Below are 21651 nucleotides of genomic sequence, written 5' to 3' on the forward strand. Positions count from 1 at the left end.
TTTAGTGTCAGGAAGAGAGACCTCATGCTCGGTGTTGTCCCCAGGGCCAGACATGAACTCTGATACCAAATTGGAACCGCCTATGGATCGGAGGGCTACTCCGTGGCTTGGAGGTGCTTGGGGGTCAATGGGCTGTGGACAGGGCGGCGGCGTCGCCGGCATAGTAACAGAAGATAGCGGGGATTAGAGATAGAAAACACAGATAGAGAAACTAGACTTTATTGATAATTTCTTGCCTCTAAGCTTACATGGGTGTGTCCTTTATATAGGACACGGACTAGTACTACTTTGACATACATTGGACTCCAATTGGAATCCGACTCAAACACTACCTTATCCGATCTGGAGATTACCAAAACAGATGCACCCTTCAGGACATCAAACTGCCCTTTTCTATCCACAGCTTAACCTGCCCCTGCTGCCCTGCGCCTTCCATAATGAATTCCCCACGTAACAAAATCATGCTAGTCGGTTGAGTTAATTGACAAGCAGGTACTTAGTTTCTTTATCGAAACTAATATGTCTGCTTCGTTCATTTCCTCATCAAACATTTGGTAAAGCAAGTCGCATTTGGGGACACATGCAAAAAATATGCGATCTGGTTTAGAATTACAGAAATGATAAATCCCAAACGTTCAGATTTTAAGTATGACAACCTGAACATTTTGCATGGCAACTTCAGCTGAGGCGAGGTGGCAAGTTTAGTCGGCAAACAAAATTGCCATGTTTGCCAACTAAACTTGCCACCTCATCTTAACTAAGGTTGTCATAAAAAATGCCGGGTTGCGATTCTTAAAATCCGAACGTTTGGAAATTATAGGGGTCCTAGAATTAGTTGTGCTTATGGTGTTTGATTAATGATTTCATTCTAGAATATTCCTTGTCAACTGAACACCCCATTGGATGTGGCTTGTGTTATGTATAGGCTGGAACGTTGTTTATTACCCTAGAATGAGTGATGCCAAATGGGTAAACCTGAGATAGTGGTGGTGAACTGTCACTGTGCATGTATGTGTTATATTCACTAACACTTGTGATGTACAACAACTACATCCAATGGCTACGCACCCTGATTGATATATATCTATAAAAATACTGATAAAACAGAAGTCGGATGGTATCATCTCCAGACCATAATGAAAGCTTTTCTCAACACTCAAAGATGTAAGGGCATCTCCAATGCTAACCCCTAAATTTGCTCCGGCATCTGTTCACGCACAGAGATAAATAGTCCGTGGACAAGGACACGGAAGACAACCATCCAACCGTAGCCATAAAATGTCCGCAGCGGTCTTTTGTTAATTGACCCTAAACAACGGTCAATTAAATAAAATGAAACAACACATTCCGCCAAACAAGCAACATATATTACATGCACCTTCCGCCAATGCATGCATTGCATTGCATGCACCTTTCCGCCAAACACTTTGGTAAAAGCAATGCATTTTGAAAGAGAAAAAGATATTAACGTCGGTGCCATGTTCCATCATTTGGCACATGCGAAGTTAATCACGTTTAGCTCGATAGTTATGTGCCTTCCGCCAAAGCAAGCCAGCTAGCTTGAATCCTTCCGCCAAAGATCATGCTAATTAGGTAATAACAAATTCTCCTTCCGCCAAATAGCATGGGCCTTCCGCCCATCATGCACGGACGAGGGCACGTGGTGACTTTCCACTGGCCAGACGGATATCTGGACTACTACATCCTCATTTTGTCCTCGGTTTATGAGCTCGACGGACCGATGCAGGCCCAGGTTGAAAGGCAAAACACATCCGGACAACACAGTTCAGGCGTATATGGGCAGTTTGAGGGTCGGCGTTAGAGGTGCCCTGACATCCAACATGCTGAGCATCCCTAAAGGAGTGGCATCCGACATGCTAAGCATCCCTAATCCATGACACCGGTTGTAGCCCCTGAATTGGTCATCAAGCTGAGGAGATTCCTCAGCCTCTCGAGGCTACTCTCAGTCTTCCGTCTTCGGCCTTACAAGCTAGTTCACCTTACACAATCTCCTGAAGGGATTTCACCTTTAGCCAAGGAGTCGTATACCTCGATCATCCGAGGCGCCCCACAGTACTTTCGTGTCTTATTTAATAAAAGATTCCTTCAACGCCCAGGAAAGGTCTGTTGGATTCTAGCCCCCCACCCAGTCTTCTCTATCCATGGAAGCAATCTAGCTTCTTCCTCGGATGGCAGGAAGTCATCAACCATGGGACTACCACCCGACACCTCCCACCCCATGTTGGGAGCGACCGCGCCAGGTTGTGCTACCTCACCTATCTGCGATGAAAGATTTAGGACAGTGCGCCCGACGAGCTGGAACCGCGGTCGCTGTTTGCTATCATGGCTCCATCAGCGAGCTACAATTAGCAATCTTTGGTGGTACGAAGAGCACCGCCGGATCTTGGAACCGGTTCTCTACTTTTGTATCAAATGGTGGGGGTGGGGCCATGTCGGCAATATGTGGTGCACGATTGCTACAACCAGCAATGACAGAAGTTGGGGCTGGCTATTTTTTTTGTTGCTAAAACTATGATGGAAACATTAGGGGGAAACGGGGGTTGGCGCGTGTTGTTTGCTGCATCTAGCAACCACAAAAGCTATAAACGGTGAGTCCTTTTGCTGCCATGGTGACGGGGCAAAAACTGCAAGATTTTTTTCTGGAATCGTCTGCTACGACCGTTGGAGAGTTTTTGCTGCTACGACAACCCAAGGGAGAGTACATTTTCGCAAGCTCGTTGTCGGAGGTGCTACGACCAGCGACCATCGCCACCGAAACTACGGCTGTCGCCACTGCGAGTTGCAACCACGAGCGCATGCTGCTGGATGCACGGAGCCGCTAAGAAACACATGCGACGATGGCGGCGAGGGCGGTGACCAATGTTTTAAATAGCGGGCTATTGAAAATAGCGGCGGGCCTCCAAATCAGCTATAGCGGACTATTTATGAAGGCGGTCATTTAGCAGCACCATGCTGAAAAAGCTATAGCCGGCTATTTAATACTATGGCGGTGACCGGTGTCGACAAGCGAGACGTGCCGGGCAATGCTTCGAAATCTGGCGTGCCGGTTGTCCATGGCGACGCGGCATGTGTTGTTTCTCAGTGAAGAAGGTGCGAAGGGGAGGAAGGAAGGAGATTGTGCTATTCAAAATCATGTTATCATACGCTGCGGGTGCGACCAGCAGCTAGCGCCGCCCTTACCGTTTGAATAATAAATTGAGTTTTTTTAACAATGTACAGATGTAGACGCTTATAATATGCACATACACTCACCCCTATGAACACACGCATGCAGACCCTGTCCCTATGAGCTTCTCTAAAGGACTGAGCCGGCACATCATATTGAGATTGACAAAAAAAATTATAGTCAACGGGAACGTCTCCTCCTACTTAACACACACCGCTGAAAGTCCCAGAATAAATCCAAGAAAATGCGAGTACGCACACCCTACCCCTATGAGCACCTCCGAGAAACTGAGTCGACACATCATCTTGAGATTGACAAAGACACATTCATCGTCGAAGGAAACATCTCCTCCTACTAAACACACATTGCCAAAAGTTGTGAAATAACTGTAGGAAAATACGAGCACGAGTGCCATGTCTAGGACTTGAACCCTGATGGGCTAGGAATACCACTCTCCTCCTAGCCATCCGATCGCAAGTTGGTTCGCAAATTGAGTTGGTAAGTTTATAGTCAGTTACCCCATGCAGATTTTATTAAGATGGTAGACACTCCCTGGGCGGTTTGGATAGCACGCAGAAAAGCAATACACGAGACAATTTATCAATGTCCAATTCAAACACATCTATTGAAGATTTATTTCATAGTTGGATAGCCTAAAGAGGATTACGAGAACAATGACACTGCAGAAGCGTGGACGCGATAATGATTTCTAACACATGGAAGCCCTCCCCCCTTTCCCAAGTGGCCATGCAAAGATCTATGTCGACGGAGGTATGTCTCATGATGGCGATGTGGGTACAGCAGCCGTGGTGTGCAGAGACGAATATGGCAAATATCTCGGATCCTCGGTGGTTGTCCTCCCAGGAGTGAAAGATCTCCTAGTCCTCAAAGCTATAGCGTGCCGCTGGGCATTGGCTTTAGCTGATGATTTGTCTTTGAACCGTTTGATGAGCGGCGTTTGATGACCGGGTGCGATTGCAAGCCAGTAGTGGAGGACATCAACAAGGAACCGTGAGGTCCTCATATTATAGTTGTGAAGGAAATAGAAAAATAAAGGCTAATTTTGAGAGATGTGATTTTAGGTTCGAAGGTCGTCGTGATTCAAAGTGGGAGGCACACGATCTTGTAAAACATTCAGTAGCGCTCGCACGGGTTGCCATTTGTTGTTGATATGCCCTCACAACCCTCTTTCTATCCCTTTTAATGCTGTTTCATATTAATAAAATTTGGTATTCACAATTTTTTTTACAGTATTAATAAAGTTTGAGATCCCTAAAAGAACTTAATAGTTAGTTGCTACTCCTTGGACTTGGCCCCACGACAGACATGCATGATACATGGGTGGACGTGCCGGAAGAAAATCTGGTACGACCGGGTCATACGCACGCAAACGTGAGACCACCCCCATCGCTTGACATCTGGAAGTACAAATCTCAAAGCACGCAGCATCACCTTATCCAAACTGGAGACCAGATCGAGCACAGATCGACGCCCAACCTCTCCAACGCCCCCAACTCCTGCCGCCGGTGTGCTTTGCTCCGGTTGCTTACCACATCGCCGCTGGTGATCGACGCTCAGGAAAAAAAGCTCCTGCCGCCGGTGAGATCCGCTCTGGCTGCTCGCCACATTGCCGCCGGTGTTCTCCTTGACGCTCGGCGTACTCCATTCCCCGCGTTTGTTGGCGACCCAGGTCGCGGCACCGTAGAAGCTGCCCGCCGGCGTGCTCCGTGATGCCAGCCGCCGTCCTCCTCAGCCACCCTCGCGGCGTGGCTGACGTACTATGCAGAACAAGTTCATGTAGATTTTTTGTGTGTGTGATTTGAGTTGTAAAATTTGAACAAAGGCTACTCCTGCTTATTTTTCTTCTGAATTTTATCCCATACAAGATGTGGCATATGATGTAAACAAGATCTGCAATGTATATGTTGGTGTCCATTCTTGGCATAAGTGTGGTTTGACGTTTCCATATTCTGCTGTCAACTCTTGGATAAATGTACAGATGCATTTGCATTTGCCCTGATAATCTGATACAGTCTCAACTGTATGGCATGAACAAACATTCATGGTTTGCTACAGAGGAAAATGATAGCTTCAGTTTTATATTGCAGCAAGTAAATATCACCATTTGCTCCTTGGCCCTGTGCCGCGATGCCATCGTCGGCTTCAGTTTTATATTGCAGCAAGTAAATATCACCATTTGCTCCTTGGCCCTGTGCCGCGATGCCATCGTCGGGCGCCGTAGCCATCTTGCCGCCCCGTCGCTGACGGGATGAAAACAGATCTCGTGTCTGTTCGTTTCTTTTGGAAGATGAATCATCAGAAGCTGAGAGGACGGTGGAAACGGACCAGCTAATTCTAACCCCGCTTGGGCTTTTTTTCTGGAACTCAAGTTGGGCCGGATGTTTGGGATTGCCAGATGTCAAGCGCTCGGGCTGGTCTCACGTTTGCGTTCGTACGACCATAAAAGAGACACTGAGGGAGGAAGGAAACGTAACCATGTTGTAGGCTCATAAAAGAGACACGGTAGACGAAGGAGTACGTACGTAGGCCGCTCCATCCAAACTCCAAGCCCTAACACGTACTCCTACATTAGTAGTTAAATCAACGGACATATCGATTAATCTATAGGCATCTACGGCCAATGTCGTCTCTGCTGTGGCGTTCTGCCGCCGCCGCCGCCCGACGGCAGCTCGGCCGGCCGCCCTCCCCGAGGACGACGATTCGCTCCATGGCCTCCTCCTCCTCCTCCTGCTCCTCATCGGAGAAAACAAAGGTTCGGTCGCTTCTACGATCTACCTCTCCAACCTTTATCGAAACAAAGGTTCGGATTTTTAACAAACGATGATGCATGATCCACATGTGACAGCAGGGAGCAGGCTGGCTCATCATTGCCAACATCGTTATATTTAATGCGTGGATCTATAGCCTGAACAACAAGACCAAAGCGCACACGGAGGAGATGAGGAGCGTCCGGCAGGAGATTCAGAGGCTGCAGGCGTCCAACGCCGAGCTGCAGCACCAGCTGAAGCGCATCTCATGACCATGCGGCGCGCCACAAACCGAGCAAATTGAGTGATATTTGCGACGCATAGGTGCATTACACGGCGTAATTGCTAGTTATTAATATTATGTGCTTGTCTTTCTCTAATAAATTGATCAGAAGTGTACATCATGTTTTTCCTAATGGTATGTTTTGCATGTTCGTCGGATGTTAGTTAAGACCTTTTTTTTAACATGGACGTTAGTTAAGATTTTTTTTTTTTTTGAACATGCACCAAGCTAGGTGTCTGTGTGATTGACATAGAAGATGTTGTATTTGGCGGTGGATTGTTGTTCGGTGAGGAATATGTTGTATGACCTTAACCAAATTGATAGCACTGCCCATGGTACCTAACAAAACTATGAGCATATGCACAGAGCCAGAGGCCTCTCCTACAGAGATGCCTGTGTCTATTCGACGGTGGATTTGTTGTTTGATAGGGATTGCATTGTATATGACCCAATAAGCAAAATTCACCAATGGTACCTAACAACGAGCATATTTACAACAAGGGTCTGTCTAGGACACATTATTGCACATCTAAGTGATTCAATGATATAAGACTTGGATGTGCAATATTTAGGACACATCAAGATAGGCAAAACTGTTGCAACAAACAGTAAAGATGGTTTTCTCTCCTCCTGAGGCGTCGGTGTCTCTTTGGCTTACTTGTGGAGACGGGGCTTCTTCTCTCCTGTCCAAATCGGGGTGTTTCTTTCGTGCGCTCTGAGTTGACAACGTGACGTGCATGGGCTCCCATGAGAGAAAGATGGTGATTTTGGGCGGAATCGTATATCGACAGGACGACAAGCACCAAAAGACACCATGCTCCTAAATTGATCTAGTGCTGAGATTATTTGACTGCAGCTAAAAGAAGTTTTCAAAACTAAAATTAATAAAATATTATTTGTGGTCCACACTATATCACCAGAAAGGCTCAATGGTTCGCCAATATGTTGTATTCAGAAGAATGAGTTGCATACTATTGATCTTGACACTTTCATCAATAATTTTGCATAAAAAATGTACGAAGGAGTTGATCATTGGATGCTATAGGTGCATGACATTTCTCTTTCAATGTGCTTTGTAACTTCTAGGAGACTGAATTGTGACTGGGAGCTAGGTCGCCCCCAGGGGCCGAGCTAGCGCCGGTTCGCCCCCAGGCCGCTCTTTTTAGGCGCCCTGGGGGGGCCGAACGGCTGGAGATGCTCTAATGTGTAGAAACTGCTACTAGCAATTAACCAACCGTGAATTAGCGTGAAGGGGAGAAGAAACCTCTTGTTGGGTGTGTGTGACGAGTCTCGGCCGTACACTACTAGCTAGGCTGATTTAAGGAAACCATAAAGTACCATAGAGGCATTGTTTGAGTTCTTCTCGGAGAGGGAATCCGCAGGCTTTTACTCAACATCGGTCAACGATACACAGGTCCATATATATTCGATCGATGTCAGAACGATCCATAGTACTCCCTCTGTCCCATAATATAAGAACGTTTTTGACACTAGTGTAGTGTCAAAAACATTCTTATATTATGGGACGGAGGGAGTAAGTCGCAAGCTAGCTCCATCGATCCTCCAAGCCCGAACACGCTAGGTGTCAATGTAGGGTAGGAACGATGTCGCAGTTGTTGCGTGCTGCCTCTGCCGCCGGGCGATGGCTGGTCCGGCCGCCCTCTTCCGTCGGCGGGACGATGGTCCACGGCCTCCGCCGCTCCATGGCCTCCTCTTCCGCCACTGCGAGGACGGTCCACAGCCTCCGCCGCTCCATGGCCTCCTCCCCCGGCTTCACGAGGACGGTCCATAGCCTCCGCCCCTCCATGGCCTCCTCCTCCTCCGCTGCCACAACAGTCCATGGCGGCCCCTCCATGGCCTCCTCCTGCCACTGCCATGAGACCATGGAGGTTCGCTCGCCCTACCAGCTCTTCAATCTATTTACCACCTGCACCGCATTACATTACATTCTTATTGACGATAATGTTGATTTATATGTGAATGCATGCATGACATGAGTACATGACGGACGACGTGTTGTTCGATGATGCAGGGACGCTGGATGATCACTCTGGCCAAGTGGGGGCTCAGCTGCATAGTGGGCAATGCGGTGGTGGACATGAAGGTTGACAAGGAGGCCACCAGCATCCGGGAGGAGATGTTGTCGCTTGAGGAGGATACAATCTGCATGCAGCACGAGATGTTGTTGCTTCATGCGTCCAACGCCGAGCTGCGGGAGCTCATGGAGCCCTATATTGCCAGGTGGCGTGCCAACAAGGAAGAAGATTTAGAGATCATTTATTGAGTATAGTATATGTAAGATATATTCAGATTTTCATATTAGGCTAGCCATAGTGGGTGTAACTTACTAGTTAGTAACACAACACATACCAAGACACATTGGCTTATGTGGTAAAGAGTTAATGATGAGAGAGGTGTTTGTAATATGTCTACAACCTAATTAATGTAGGGCTTACATGACACTATACTTATGTTATTACCCACTATAAAGATAGTAACGTAGGCTAGTAACATGCATGTTACTAGTCTAAGTTACTTTCCACTATGGCGAGCCTTAGTGCCACATCATGTTCACTTAATGTGGCACGGGAATAAGAAAGTCTTAACCAGCATTGGATGAAGGCATGCAAAATACTCTTTAGTTTTGGAAGAAGAGGTCGTATTTTGTCTGTGGATTGTTGTTCAATCAGGACTCAATTGTATGAACCGAACAACACACCACCAACCATACCTAGCAAAGCAACAAGCATATGCACGAAGCAGACCTTCTGAGTTTGTGTGGTTTGTTGATGATTCCATCTTGATCGTGTTCAGGAGTAGTTCAGGAGATCGTCAATGGCTGAACCTCCTCTTACGAGGCTCGTCAAGGTGGTGGGTACTGAACTCTGGGCGAAAGCCTTGGGCAACATGGGTTGGTACTGGCGGTGAAGGCACCCATGAGTGTCTTCCCCTTTCTTTGAGACATTGTTGAAAGTTCAACCTGACGTAAGACCATATTGGCTGGAGCTAGGCCAACGCAGTTTCGGCTAAAGTTTTATCCCGACCGGGGTCAGTGTTGGTGACTTTGACGCATGTGGCCGCCATTTTTTCCTCGGATGCAATATCTAAGAGCTCCTCCACACTGCCCTCGGTCTTTCCAGCCCTCGGTCTTTGTTTTGCGTCAGATGGACTCTTGTTTCGATTAGGGGTTGTTCGTCTTCAGCATCAGGATTTTCGCATGAGTGTCCCTTAATCAGTTATGATGTTGTGTGATTTTGACCTAGTCTTTTTTTAACCGAACGGAGCGTGTTTGGTTCGCTGGAATTGGAGAGAGGGAATGGGAGTTTGAGGCTTAGAGAGTTTTACTCCTTTGTTTGTTTAGGTGGAATGGGAATTCAACAGGGAAGTGGAAAGGGAATTCACGTGTAAAAGTCCCACATATCTATTACCTGGGGAGGGCTGGTAATTGAGATGGGGAAAGGGAATTAGAGTTAAACTCCCATTCCCCTTCCGTTAGTTTGCCAAACAGGCTGTAGAGATACTCATGCATGATTCAGCTTTGCCACGTGAGCGGATGCCAGTAAGAATGAAACAGCTGCCCCATGGTCACGTACAATGCAAAGCAATATCTTTCCCTAATCTTTTACCTAATCTTTACCTAATTTTTTATTTTTTAATAATAAAGCAAATTGGGTTTCAGTCGTCTGTCATTATAATTACCCTCCAAATTGGTAAAAATTACCCACCAATGCCACCCGTAAGTGGGAAAACGATTCAATTTTTCGGACAAAAATCGTCGCCCCACTGGTTATTTAAAAGGGCCGTGACGAATGGAAGTCATGGAACAACGGGAAGCAGAGTGGTTGGGCGATTTCTCGTCTAGCGTCGAGACTGGGGTTCGATCCCCAGTTTCCGCATCTTTTATCGTTCTTTTCCCACGCATGTCCTATCCATGTGCGGGCTTTTTTGTCGTTCTTTTCTCATTCTGTTTTCTTTCTTCTTTAAATTAATTTGGAATTTTAATATTCTAAAGTTGCGACTTTTCAAAAAAAAAGTTTGAGAAAATCATAAAAAATATGTGAATTCAACAAATGTTTAGAAAATCATAAAAATATTAGAGATTCAAAAAATGTTGGTGGTTTTGCAAAAATGTGCGCACAATTATCTTTTATCGTTCTTTTCCCACGCATGTCCTATCCATGTGCGGGCTTTTTTGTCGTTCTTTTCTCATTCTGTTTTCTTTCTTCTTTAAATTAATTTGGAATTTTAATATTCTAAAGTTGCGACTTTTCAAAAAAAAAGTTTGAGAAAATCATAAAAAATATGTGAATTCAACAAATGTTTAGAAAATCATAAAAATATTAGAGATTCAAAAAATGTTGGTGGTTTTGCAAAAATGTGCGCACAATTATTTAAAAAATCATAATTTGAAAAAAATGGTCAGGAAATAAATTCATGTTCATGATTTTGAAAAAATGACCGTCTATTGGAAACATATTCGGGAATCTGAAAAAAATGTACATGACATTTTAGAAAATGTTCTCAAAAATAAAAGTAAATATTTGTTTTTAAAATTTGTTCCCAATTTTTTTAAAAAGTTCATCGACTCAAAAATTGTTTGTTGAGTCAAAAAATGTTAATGAATTCGAAACCAGTTCATGCATTTAATTTTTTTTGTAAACAAAACCAATGTTCATGATTTTTTTTGAGAAAATAAAAAATTTCAAAAGAAAATGTTTGTCGATTCGGAAAACTGTTCACTGATTCAAAAGTATTTTATATCTAGGATTTAATTAGTTTTTCAAAAGTCTATATGTCTTGGCGTTGGGATTAGTTCGTGGTCAATGAGATTTGTTTTCAAAGTTTTTAAACATTCCCTTGCGCAACATAGTGACAAGTGTGGCATGCACTGGCAAACTCATAGCCTTGGGATTTACCACGTCGAATGCATATTGACCACGTGGACATCAAGACCATCATCGGCTAGGGTGAGAGAAAAATGGCAACATGATGAGCCACTGTGTTAAAATAGAGTATGCTCATATATCAGGATATTGAGTCATACTTATTTGCTTACCCATAATTTTTGTCTCCCGTTGCAACGCACGGGCATATTTGCTAGTAATAATGAAGCAAGTTGAGTTTCTTTCATCCGTCATGGCATTTTTCAGAAAAGTCCCTCTATTTCAGAGAATTCAACCCGCAATCCTGTTTTAAGTTAAAACGAATCATTATTTTTGTATTTTACACAAAAGTCCCTGTCATTTCTTGAAATCAACCCGCCGTCCGGATTTAAGTCACAACCGAACCGTTATTTTACATTTTTCGAAAGCCCCCCCTGATGTTTTAGGTAATTCATCCGCGGATCATATTTAAGTCAAACAAATGCTTTTTAAAATCATCCGTATCTTTTAAACCGTAACTCCGATTTGAACATGTTATATATGAAATTGGATTAGGAAAATATGTAGAATATGAATATGAGATTATTTTTACCTGTTAAATATTTTTAAATATTATTTTGGAATATATTTGAGTGAAATCAAATGATCTAAATTATCGGTATCCTTTAAACTGTAACTTCGATTTTAACATATTATATATGAAGTTTTATTAGAAAAGTGTGTGGAATCTAAATATGATGTTAATTTTACCTGTTAAATATTTTTAAATTATTGTTATGGAACCAAACTTATAGTTTATAGCACAAGAACCGTTTTTTCATACCGGCGGCGACCCGGATTGCAAATAAACACCCCACTATAACCATATACGGAAAAGAAAACATCGATAACTACACGTGCATACCTCTGAAAAATGTCGCAACGGAAAACAACAGATTTCTCATCGCGAGAGTGAGAGAAAGCGAGCGAGAGAGAGGGAGAGAGAGAGGGAGAGGGAGAGAGAGACGCCTTAGGATTGTTGTCTTGTGTGAACACCGAGGCCATTGCCGGTGAGGGTGAGAAGGAGGATAAGCGGCAACACAAATATGATGCCTTGCAAAAAAAAGAGATGGACCTATTGTGGTCTTGAGTGATGGTTGTTGTGTTAAGTGTGTGTGTTATGTTTTCTCTCCCGACGCGATGGAGAAGAGACAACACACCAGGTTCTATTTCTTGTTTTTTGAAGAACACACTAGGTTATATGTGAACAAAATCTGAACTGTAATTTTCGATGTTGGAGATGTCTATAAGGGTACAAATAGAAAGGCGGCAATTAATGGATCATCAAATTCAGAATAGTATGTGTGCAGTAGCTTCTATCTCAATTTGGTTTTTATGTTGTTTGTGTTTGAATTAATTAGCACCCTATACCATCGTGTTTCTTCAGCCTGCAAGGTGATTAGCACTCAGCAAACTATTTGAAAGATGTTGGTACCTTGTTTATTTTTCAAACTCGACATGCACATTCAAGAATAGGTATGGCTACATGCTTTCTATATCTATCAGCTTCATAAAGCATTTTGGAGAGGTACATCTTGTTGGAGAGGTCTGGCATGCATATTTAATTGATGAAAACAAAAGTTTTTGATAATATAAAGATTGATGAAAATTTGGACTTGACTCTACCAGGGACAATTCTCATGATAAATTATACGAAGTTTGTATCTTGGGGACATCTTCATGCCGAGACTTACGTTTAGTATTGGGATGTCCCCTCGTGTGCCAGTTTTGAGATTTTGTTAGAAGTACATGATCTATTTTTTGTTTCTGCATGTTTTTTCATCTTTTTGTAGATTTGAGTATAACTTAAAGTTCTAGATGCATATAAGCATGTGAGTTAACTAAAGCTCACATGATGGTTCTAACTAAATTCTGCAAAAATATGACCATCATGGGATGCCTGCACCAACAAGTTTATAAACTAAACTACGTTTTGCTAGATGACTCAAATTTTAGAATGCGAGCATTATTTTTTGGGAATGCAGTTAACAATAGAATCATGTCAAGCTGAAAACAAGCTACGATTTGCATGTCGTTGTACAGATTGTTTGCCTTCTCGAAGAAATAAAGCTGCATATCCCCAAACTCAACTGTTGTGTCACCATGAGGACATCTAGCTGCTTGTTGTTCTTTAGTTACTGTTGCTCTTAAAATTAATGTGTTAGATATTCTTAGGATAGAAATTTTATGGAATTTAATGATCATTCATTTAAAAAAATATACGTGATATTTCCTGTAAAAGGCTGCCTTCCCATTTATGGCCTGCTATTAAAGGGGAGTCACTAGGTCATTTCCACCACCTCGATCGATCCTAACCTCCTCTGTTTTTTATTTTTAAGCTTGCAGCGATTCCTGACTCCCACCGATTTGTCTAGGAACAGATGCCCATCCTCCCATGTCCGGTTTTTAGTTTGTTATGGAATATTAACTATTATCTGTACTCCTAAAGGGGAGTTTGCAGCGGTGATTGTATGGTTTGATTTCGTTCGTTTCATTCCTCCGAATGAAGGATCTCGATCGATATTTTCCGAACCTAACCCATCTCCTTTTTGGTCTTTCCTACTGATTTCCTGCCAAAACGAACGCGTGGAAAATCAGTCCACACTACCAAAATTATTTCCCCTAGCTTCTCCTAATCGTTCTGGAGCGGCCTCCTCTCATCTCTCTATCTGGGATGCCCTGGCCTCTCCTTTCTCTGTGTGCAAGTGATGGCAGCGGGGGATCCGGGGAACGCGGGCCGGTGGCCGACGGGAATGGGGACCAGTGGCGGCAGGGAATGAGATCTGGTCGCGGTCTACTCCTCTCTCTCTCTCTCTCTCTATCTATCTATCTATCTCTCTCTCTTCCCGGTGCTGGTGTCGCCGATGCAGTACCAAGTCAGGGTGATCTTAGTCTTCTTCAAGGTGTCAGACAGAACTGAAGAAGATGTTGGTGCCATGAGAGACTTTGTGGTGCAAACGAATCATCTCTGTAACTTTGTGATACAATATAAACTTTACAATATAGTTGGTTTCCTATGCAATATAAACTTGACATCTTCGTCTTTTTTGTTTATATACAAGGGATGGTGACTATGTTATTGTCAATGGTGGTCTGACCTATGACCCATTTGACATTGGTTTGCTACATTTTAATCTTACTTTACATGAATTCTTGTGAGGCTTGTAATAAACTATAATGATATGACACATCACTTTCTGTACTACATTTATGTGCATTCGGATCTCGCCAAGGCCAAGGTACTGTGATTCAAGCTTTTCTTTCCAGGATTTTATTTTGTACAAACTGAAGATATCTATGATTTCTAAAGATGCTTTCATTTCTTTGGATCTTTTATTGTTGGTCGAAATCTGCGTTGCAGCCCCAACTAATGCCCCAACTAATGCATCAACTTGGAACCAAGGTTCCCCCTCTAATAATCAGGTAGTTTGAGGATGCATATGATCATCTTAGTACTATAGATCCTCAACAACCTCTGCATCTGGGAATGCTGGCAGGAAAGGGTTATCTGATATGGTCATGAATGTTGATTTAACATGAATACTTGCATCTATGCCACATGTCACGTGTCAGCATAGTTGATCTAATATGATATTTTATTTAACTGCAAATGGCTGTTTTTTCACACGATTGCAGCATATATGCCGCATGTCAGACTCATGGGGGTCAAACAGATGAGGAGAAAGAAGCAGCAAGGAAGAAGGTAGAGGAGATGGATACCTGATCTGCAACTTCCTGAATTTCAACATTTATTGCGTGTTGCTGTGGTAATATTGGGTGCAGCAATTTCACAACTCTGGGAAGAGCTTCTGCTGGAGGGCATCACCTGCGGCATCACCTGCATCGACCTCTTGCTGATTACCATCCCAAGGATGCGCGACCGACTGGCGGAGCAGGGCACCAGTGATAAGTTCACCGATTTGGTCGTCTCACCGTTCCCTTCCTCTGTCCACGCAATGCCGCTCGTTGTTGTTAGGTTGTTAATTCATCAAGCCCCTTATTGCGCTACATAGTTTGTTCATCTCGCATGCCTTCTTAGGAGAAATCATGTAATGAAGATAAGCTATTCTTGATTTACATTTTATTTATTTCTTCCTGCTACGTGTACGATTTGCTTTGGAAATCTTCTGACTACTTGCACGAATTTTAGAACCTACTTGTACAGTTGCCTGCATTTTGTGTTTGAGAAACATCTGCTGATTAAGTGTAAAATAATACTTGCAAGTTGTGTTTGTTGACTGCGCCATGATAAGCTTTAGGCCTTTAGCTATACAAAAACTGCTAGAGTAGGTCGCAACCACCTGCAGTTCAATCCTTGTTTTTCTCAACATTGACAATGTAAAGTAAATGCGGAGCCAAGATCGATGGGTCTTGTTCACCACATCATTCTCCTAATGATGTGATCTCGTTATCAAATGAAAACTCATGTTCATGGTTAGGAAACCTTAACCATCTTTAATCAACGAGCTAGTCAAGTATAGGCTCACTAGGGACACAATGTCTTTCTATGTATTCACGCATGTATTTAGGTTTCCAATCAATACAATTCTAGCATGAATAATAAACATTTATCATGAATAAGGAAATATAAAAAAACAACTTTATTATTGCCTCTAGGGTATATTTTCTTCAGTCTCCCACTTGCACTAGAGTCAATAATCCAGATTACATTGTAATGATTCTAACACCCATGGAGTCTTGGTGCTGATCATGTTTTGCTTGGAAGAGGCTTAGTCAATGGCTCTTCTATATTCAGATCCGTATGTATTTTGCAAATCTCTATGTCTCCCTCCTTGACTTGATCACGGATGGAGTTGAAGCATCTCTTGATGTGTTTGGTTCTTTTGTGAAATCTGGATTCCTTTGCTAAGGCAATTGCTCGAGTATTGTCACAAAAGATTTTCATTGGACCCGATGCACTAGGTATTACACCTAGATCGGATATGAACTCCTTCATCCAGACTCCTTCATTTGCTGCTTCCGAAGTAGCTATGTACTCCGCTTCACACGTAGATCCGGCCACGACGCTTTGCTTGGAACCACACCAACTGATAGCTCCACCATTCAAAATAAATACATATCTGGTTTGTGACACTTGGAGTCTTTCGTATCAGTGTAAAAACTAGCATCGACGTAACCATTTACGACGAGCTCTTTGTGACCTCCATAAACGAGAAACATATCCTTGGTCCTTTTCAGGTACTTCAGGATTTTCTTGACCGCTGTCCAGTGATCCACTCATGGATTACTTTGGTACCTCTCTGCCAGACTTATAGCAAGGCACACATCAGGTCTGGTACACAACATAGCATACCTGATAGAACCTATGGCTGAGGCATAGGGAATGACTTTCATTTTCTCTCTATCTTCTGTAGTGGTCGGGCATTGAGTATAACTCAATTTCACACCTTGCAACACAAGCAAGAGCCCTTTCTTTGACTGATCCATTTTGAACTTCTTCAAAACTTTGTCAAGGTATGTGCTTTGTGAAAGTCCTATTAAGCGTCTTGATCTATCTCTATAGATCTTGATGCCCAATATATAAGCAGCTTCATTGAGGTCTTTCATTGAATTTTTTTATTCAAGTATCCTTTTATGCTATCCAGAAATTCCACATCATTTCCAATCAACAATATGTCACCACGTATAATATTAGAAATGCTACAGAGCTCCCACTCACTTTCTTGTAAATACATGCTTCTCCGAAAGTCTATATAAAACCATATGCTTTGATCACCTCATCAAAGCGTATATTCCAACTACGAGATGCTTGCACCAGTCCATACATGGATCGCTGGAGCATACAAACTTTGTTAGCTCCTTTAGGATCAAAAAGACCTTCTGGTTGCATCATATACAACTCTTATTTAAGAAATCCATTAAGGAATGCATTTTTGATGTCCATTTGCCAGATTTCATAATCATAAACTGCGGCAATTGCTAACATGATTCAGACAGACTTAACCATCACTACGGATGAGAAAGTCTCATCGTAGTCAACTCCTTGAACTTGTCGAAAACCTTTTGCTACAAGTCGAGCTTTATAGATAGTAACATTACCATCAGCGTCAGTCTTCTTCTTGAAGATCCATTTATTCTTTATGGCTCGCCAATCATCGGGCAAATCCACCAAAGTCCACACTTTGTTCTCATACATGGATCCTATCTTAGATTTCATGGCCTCACACTACAAAAAAATACGTGATGACACATGTTTGTCACAGTAGGTCACGTTTTTTGTCATGCATGTACATCCATGACGATTTTATGACAGAATCAAGATAGTCATACTTGTGCTGTCGTAGAAGTGTTCCATGACATTACCAAAATTATCATCACGGAAGTGTCCACTTCCATGACGATAAATCACGCGTTACAGAAGTGCTTTCGTCAAGGGTGACCGACATGTGGCATCCACTATAACGGGATGCCGTTAAGCTATCGGGTCGGGTTTTGGATCCGATAACCCGTTAACAACCCGGACCAATGGGAAATTTCCACGTGTAAAATTCTGATTGGCCGGAGGAAACACATGTCAGCTCGTTAGTGAGTCAGATAGGCGCCTATGATATGTCGACACGTGCGACGGCCCACCACTGACCCATTTAGCTTACAAAGCCGAGCCGTTTGACTTGGTCAAAAGTTAGCGGGCTGGCCCATGAAAAGCCTGTTAACTGTCTCTTCGCAAATAGCCCATTTTACGGCTCGATAACTCACGGCCCATTAGGGCCTAACGGAAATCGTCCCAACAACGTCATGTGGTCCGTTGAATATAACACCGGCACGTTTCACTTTTGGCCCATGTATGGCCCACGACGTCTTTCGGCCCATATGAGGCCTTCGTATCTTTAGGCCCTTTAGAGGCCCACGGTGACTCTAGCTCATAATGAATAGTAAATTTCTTTGTACCCGTTAACGGCCCATGATTCACATGAGCCATTTCCAGCCCGTGTTAGCTTTTGGCCCACTGATGGCCCATGCATTTTTGGGGCTCCTTTCCGGCCCTCGATTACTTTTGGCCCGTTACTGGCATGTTCCCCTAATGGGCCAAATTCGGCCCGTGGCAAGAGTCGGCCCATTTCTGGTCTGTTAACCCATTGCCGTTTCCAGCCCGTCCTATATTCTGGCCGATTAACGACTCATTATGCCTGTGATAGAATTAATCATTTGCTGTCCTCCGGCTTGTTAACGGCCCGTTACCGTGCTGGGCTGATAACAATTACTCCTGTTTACGACCCATGTAGACCCATTTATCCGATGGCCTGAGGCCCACCGATTCTACGGCCCTGTTGGAGGCCCATTTATCTAGGGCCCGTAGGAGACCCATGGATCCTACGGCTCGTAGCAGGGTCAAGGTTACCACGGTCCATATATGGCCCATGGTTGTTGCGGCCACTAGCAAACCAGGGAAAAAGAAGACTAGGAAATAAATAAGCCCGAAACTAACGCTAGGCTATTAAGGTGATTGCACAGATTACATCCACTCGGCATCAAAGATCGCCACCAGTGCAAATATAGGGAACACCCTACACTATACAAAAATGGCTTGCTGTTTTCTTCAGCCATTGGCTGCACGTTAAGAACAAATTTTGTATCGTGGCAAAACAAATTACAACTATAAAACAAAATGAAGGTTGGCATAAAAGCTAACGGTCTAGCAGATAAATGCACCACCAGAAGTTTAGAAGCTCAATTCATTTGACCTGACTGTTACGTTTTCATGCTCTATTGTCCGATGGAGCACCATAACCTTCGTCTTCATTTCTCCTAGGCTTCTGAATAGCATAGCAAATATCTGATAGTCTAGTTTCAAAACCATGCATATCTTGACAAAATCGAACAATGTCTCTCCTTGTTTCACAAAGGGTCTCTATTAGGGAATGGACTTGTGTCTGGAGCGCAGATATAACATTGATTTGAGCTTGCATATCTTGATCATGAGGCAATTTGGACGAGATTGCCTTAACAACCAACCCAGTATTACGCAGGAACGTGCTTTTTGGTACTGTTAGTGGACAGGTACTAACCCACTGCAGCAAGAGCTGACATTGTGGTTATAGTTGCCTCGCCACCTTCAGAAGGTGGCGGTTCCACCATTTTTCCATAGCTTGCTGAAAAGTTGAGCTTTTACATTAGTAGTACCAGAACAGAAGATATTAAGGAGGCAGCAAAACCAAACAAAATAGCTTTGGTCTATATACAGAACTTATTCTGGTGAACCCATGTAAAATATTAGTTGTATTTTATTGCAAAGTACATAATAAAACCAAGTTCCAAACATATAACCATGTACCATCGCTAATGTATTGTATATTTCTTCATATTGTATTGACAACTAAGGATAAAGACACGAAGTTTATAATACGGTAAGCATAGTATGACATCATTCATATCACAAAACAACTGAGAACAGACAAACAGGCAAATGTAACATTGTGTGGGCAAGTCCAGTACGGAACTAGATTACAGGTCAAGATCAAAGGAACATCACTCCTCTATTTTAAACCTTGTAAGGTGCAATGATACGCTAAGACAATTGTGTATAAAATTGAAAAGAGTAATAGACATTGGCTGCAAACCATGCAGTTCAAGGCACAAGTCAGAGTGAGTAGTAGTTAAAAGGCATGAGGATTAAGGACTTACAACAGCTGCTTTGACTGGTGTAGTCATGCCCCTCTTCTTGCTGGTGTGACAGTCCTTGAAGATTTCCAAAGCATTTGGTTCGGGTACTTTTTGGTCCTTGCGGGCTTTCCTCTGCATTTGGAACAAGTCAATATAGATCTGATAATATGGTACATCAAAAAGAGTGAAACAGCAGCTAATTACAAGAGTCTCGTAGTGTGCAATATAGCTACGAGATCCTGTCATCTGTTGGAATTTCAGTTTCGTACGGTTGGTCTTGTTCTTTGAAGAGTTCACCTACAAAAAGATAGATTTGTGTGGCACATGCGTAAATAGGACTTCAATATGTGATCTGACCACACACACACACACACACACACACACACACACACACACACACACACACACACACACACACACACACACACACACACATATATATATATATATATATATATTGTACCTAATACTTCGGATCAGACCAGTGTTTAACGAGGCCTCTCCAGTCTTCATCTGATATATTTTCCATTGGAGATGTTTGGGCAAGTTCACTGTTAGCCTTGCCTTCAAAGTGAGTTTTCCTCAAGTTATACCGATACTGTCGCAGAGCAGACTTTAAAACATGGGTGCAAGCTTGTCTGGTTGCATCATCTTGGCTATCCAACTTGAACCTCATCTGTTAAAAATTATGAGAGTCTCATTATCAGTAACCTAGAAAGCATGCGACAGAGCAAGACGATATTACTAGTTTCCATACATAACCATACTTACAGATAAATGGTCAAGGAAGGTGTTGAACTGGGTTTCGTCTTTGTCATTCCTGTACTGAAACCATGTTGGGAGGATACGCACATGACACCTAACGACAACCGTTGCCTCTGATACTAACTTGGCTGACTCTGTAGCATCACGTGGCCTTTTTAAACCTGCCTCTAAACGGATCTCCATTCTTCCTCCTATGGATTTAGTTAACCTATCGAGCATTATCCTTGATGTTTGTTTCCTCTTGCGCCTAGGTGCTAGTCCAACAACGAACATAGGAAGTGTTAGTGTACATCAAACTGCGAGACTACATATAAAGAAGCATGCAACTGTAACTTGACTCCAGCAACTACCTTCTTGCTGTTGAAGCTCACAAGGTTCATCTGATCTTGCCAACTCGTCTTGTGTCAAGAGTGCTTGGGAAGTAGTGTCAGGTGGCAAGGGAGTTTGGGAACGTGCTGTTAGCTCAGTTGACGCACGAGTAACTCATGCAGATGGTAGTGCTGTGGAAGGTGTTGCAACAACTAGGGCTGTCTTTGCTTATTTGGTGGCAGCTATTTGTTTCCGTTTGGCTTGTTCTGCAGCTCGTGTAGCACGGGATAACCAGTTCGTAGAATTTTACGCTGGACATTGACCTTCTATTGCACCATCAGTACCAGTAGAATCTGCAGGATTCTTCCGCTTCCCATTCCCTGTCATTCTGTGCTGCTTATTCTTTCTCTGTGCCATGTTAAGTCAAGCCGACAAGAAAAACGAATAACAATTTTGTTCTTCAGAATAAATTGATGCGTGATACATACGAACTTGTTCTTGCAGAATAAATTTATGTTTCCATGGTTTTTGTTTAGATTTTTTTGAAACTTCTAAATATACTTTTTGGTATTTTCAAAATAACGAGCTATCTAGAGCTCGGCCTCAAAAAACCCGCACTCAGTTTGAGTTGGCCTTTAAGTCCTTCCCGGATATTATGGATGGGATGCCCTACTACCATGCTTACAGGTTAGAGCAATGAACTTCAAGAAAATGCAACTATTATTAAATCTTCAGCCAATTGCAACTTACCATATGTATCATGTTTTCCTATAACTTGTAGATCAATGAGGAGTC

The sequence above is a fragment of the Triticum dicoccoides genome, chromosome 3B, assembly GCF_002162155.2.
Source record: "Triticum dicoccoides isolate Atlit2015 ecotype Zavitan chromosome 3B, WEW_v2.0, whole genome shotgun sequence".
NCBI lineage: Eukaryota > Viridiplantae > Streptophyta > Magnoliopsida > Poales > Poaceae > Triticum > Triticum dicoccoides.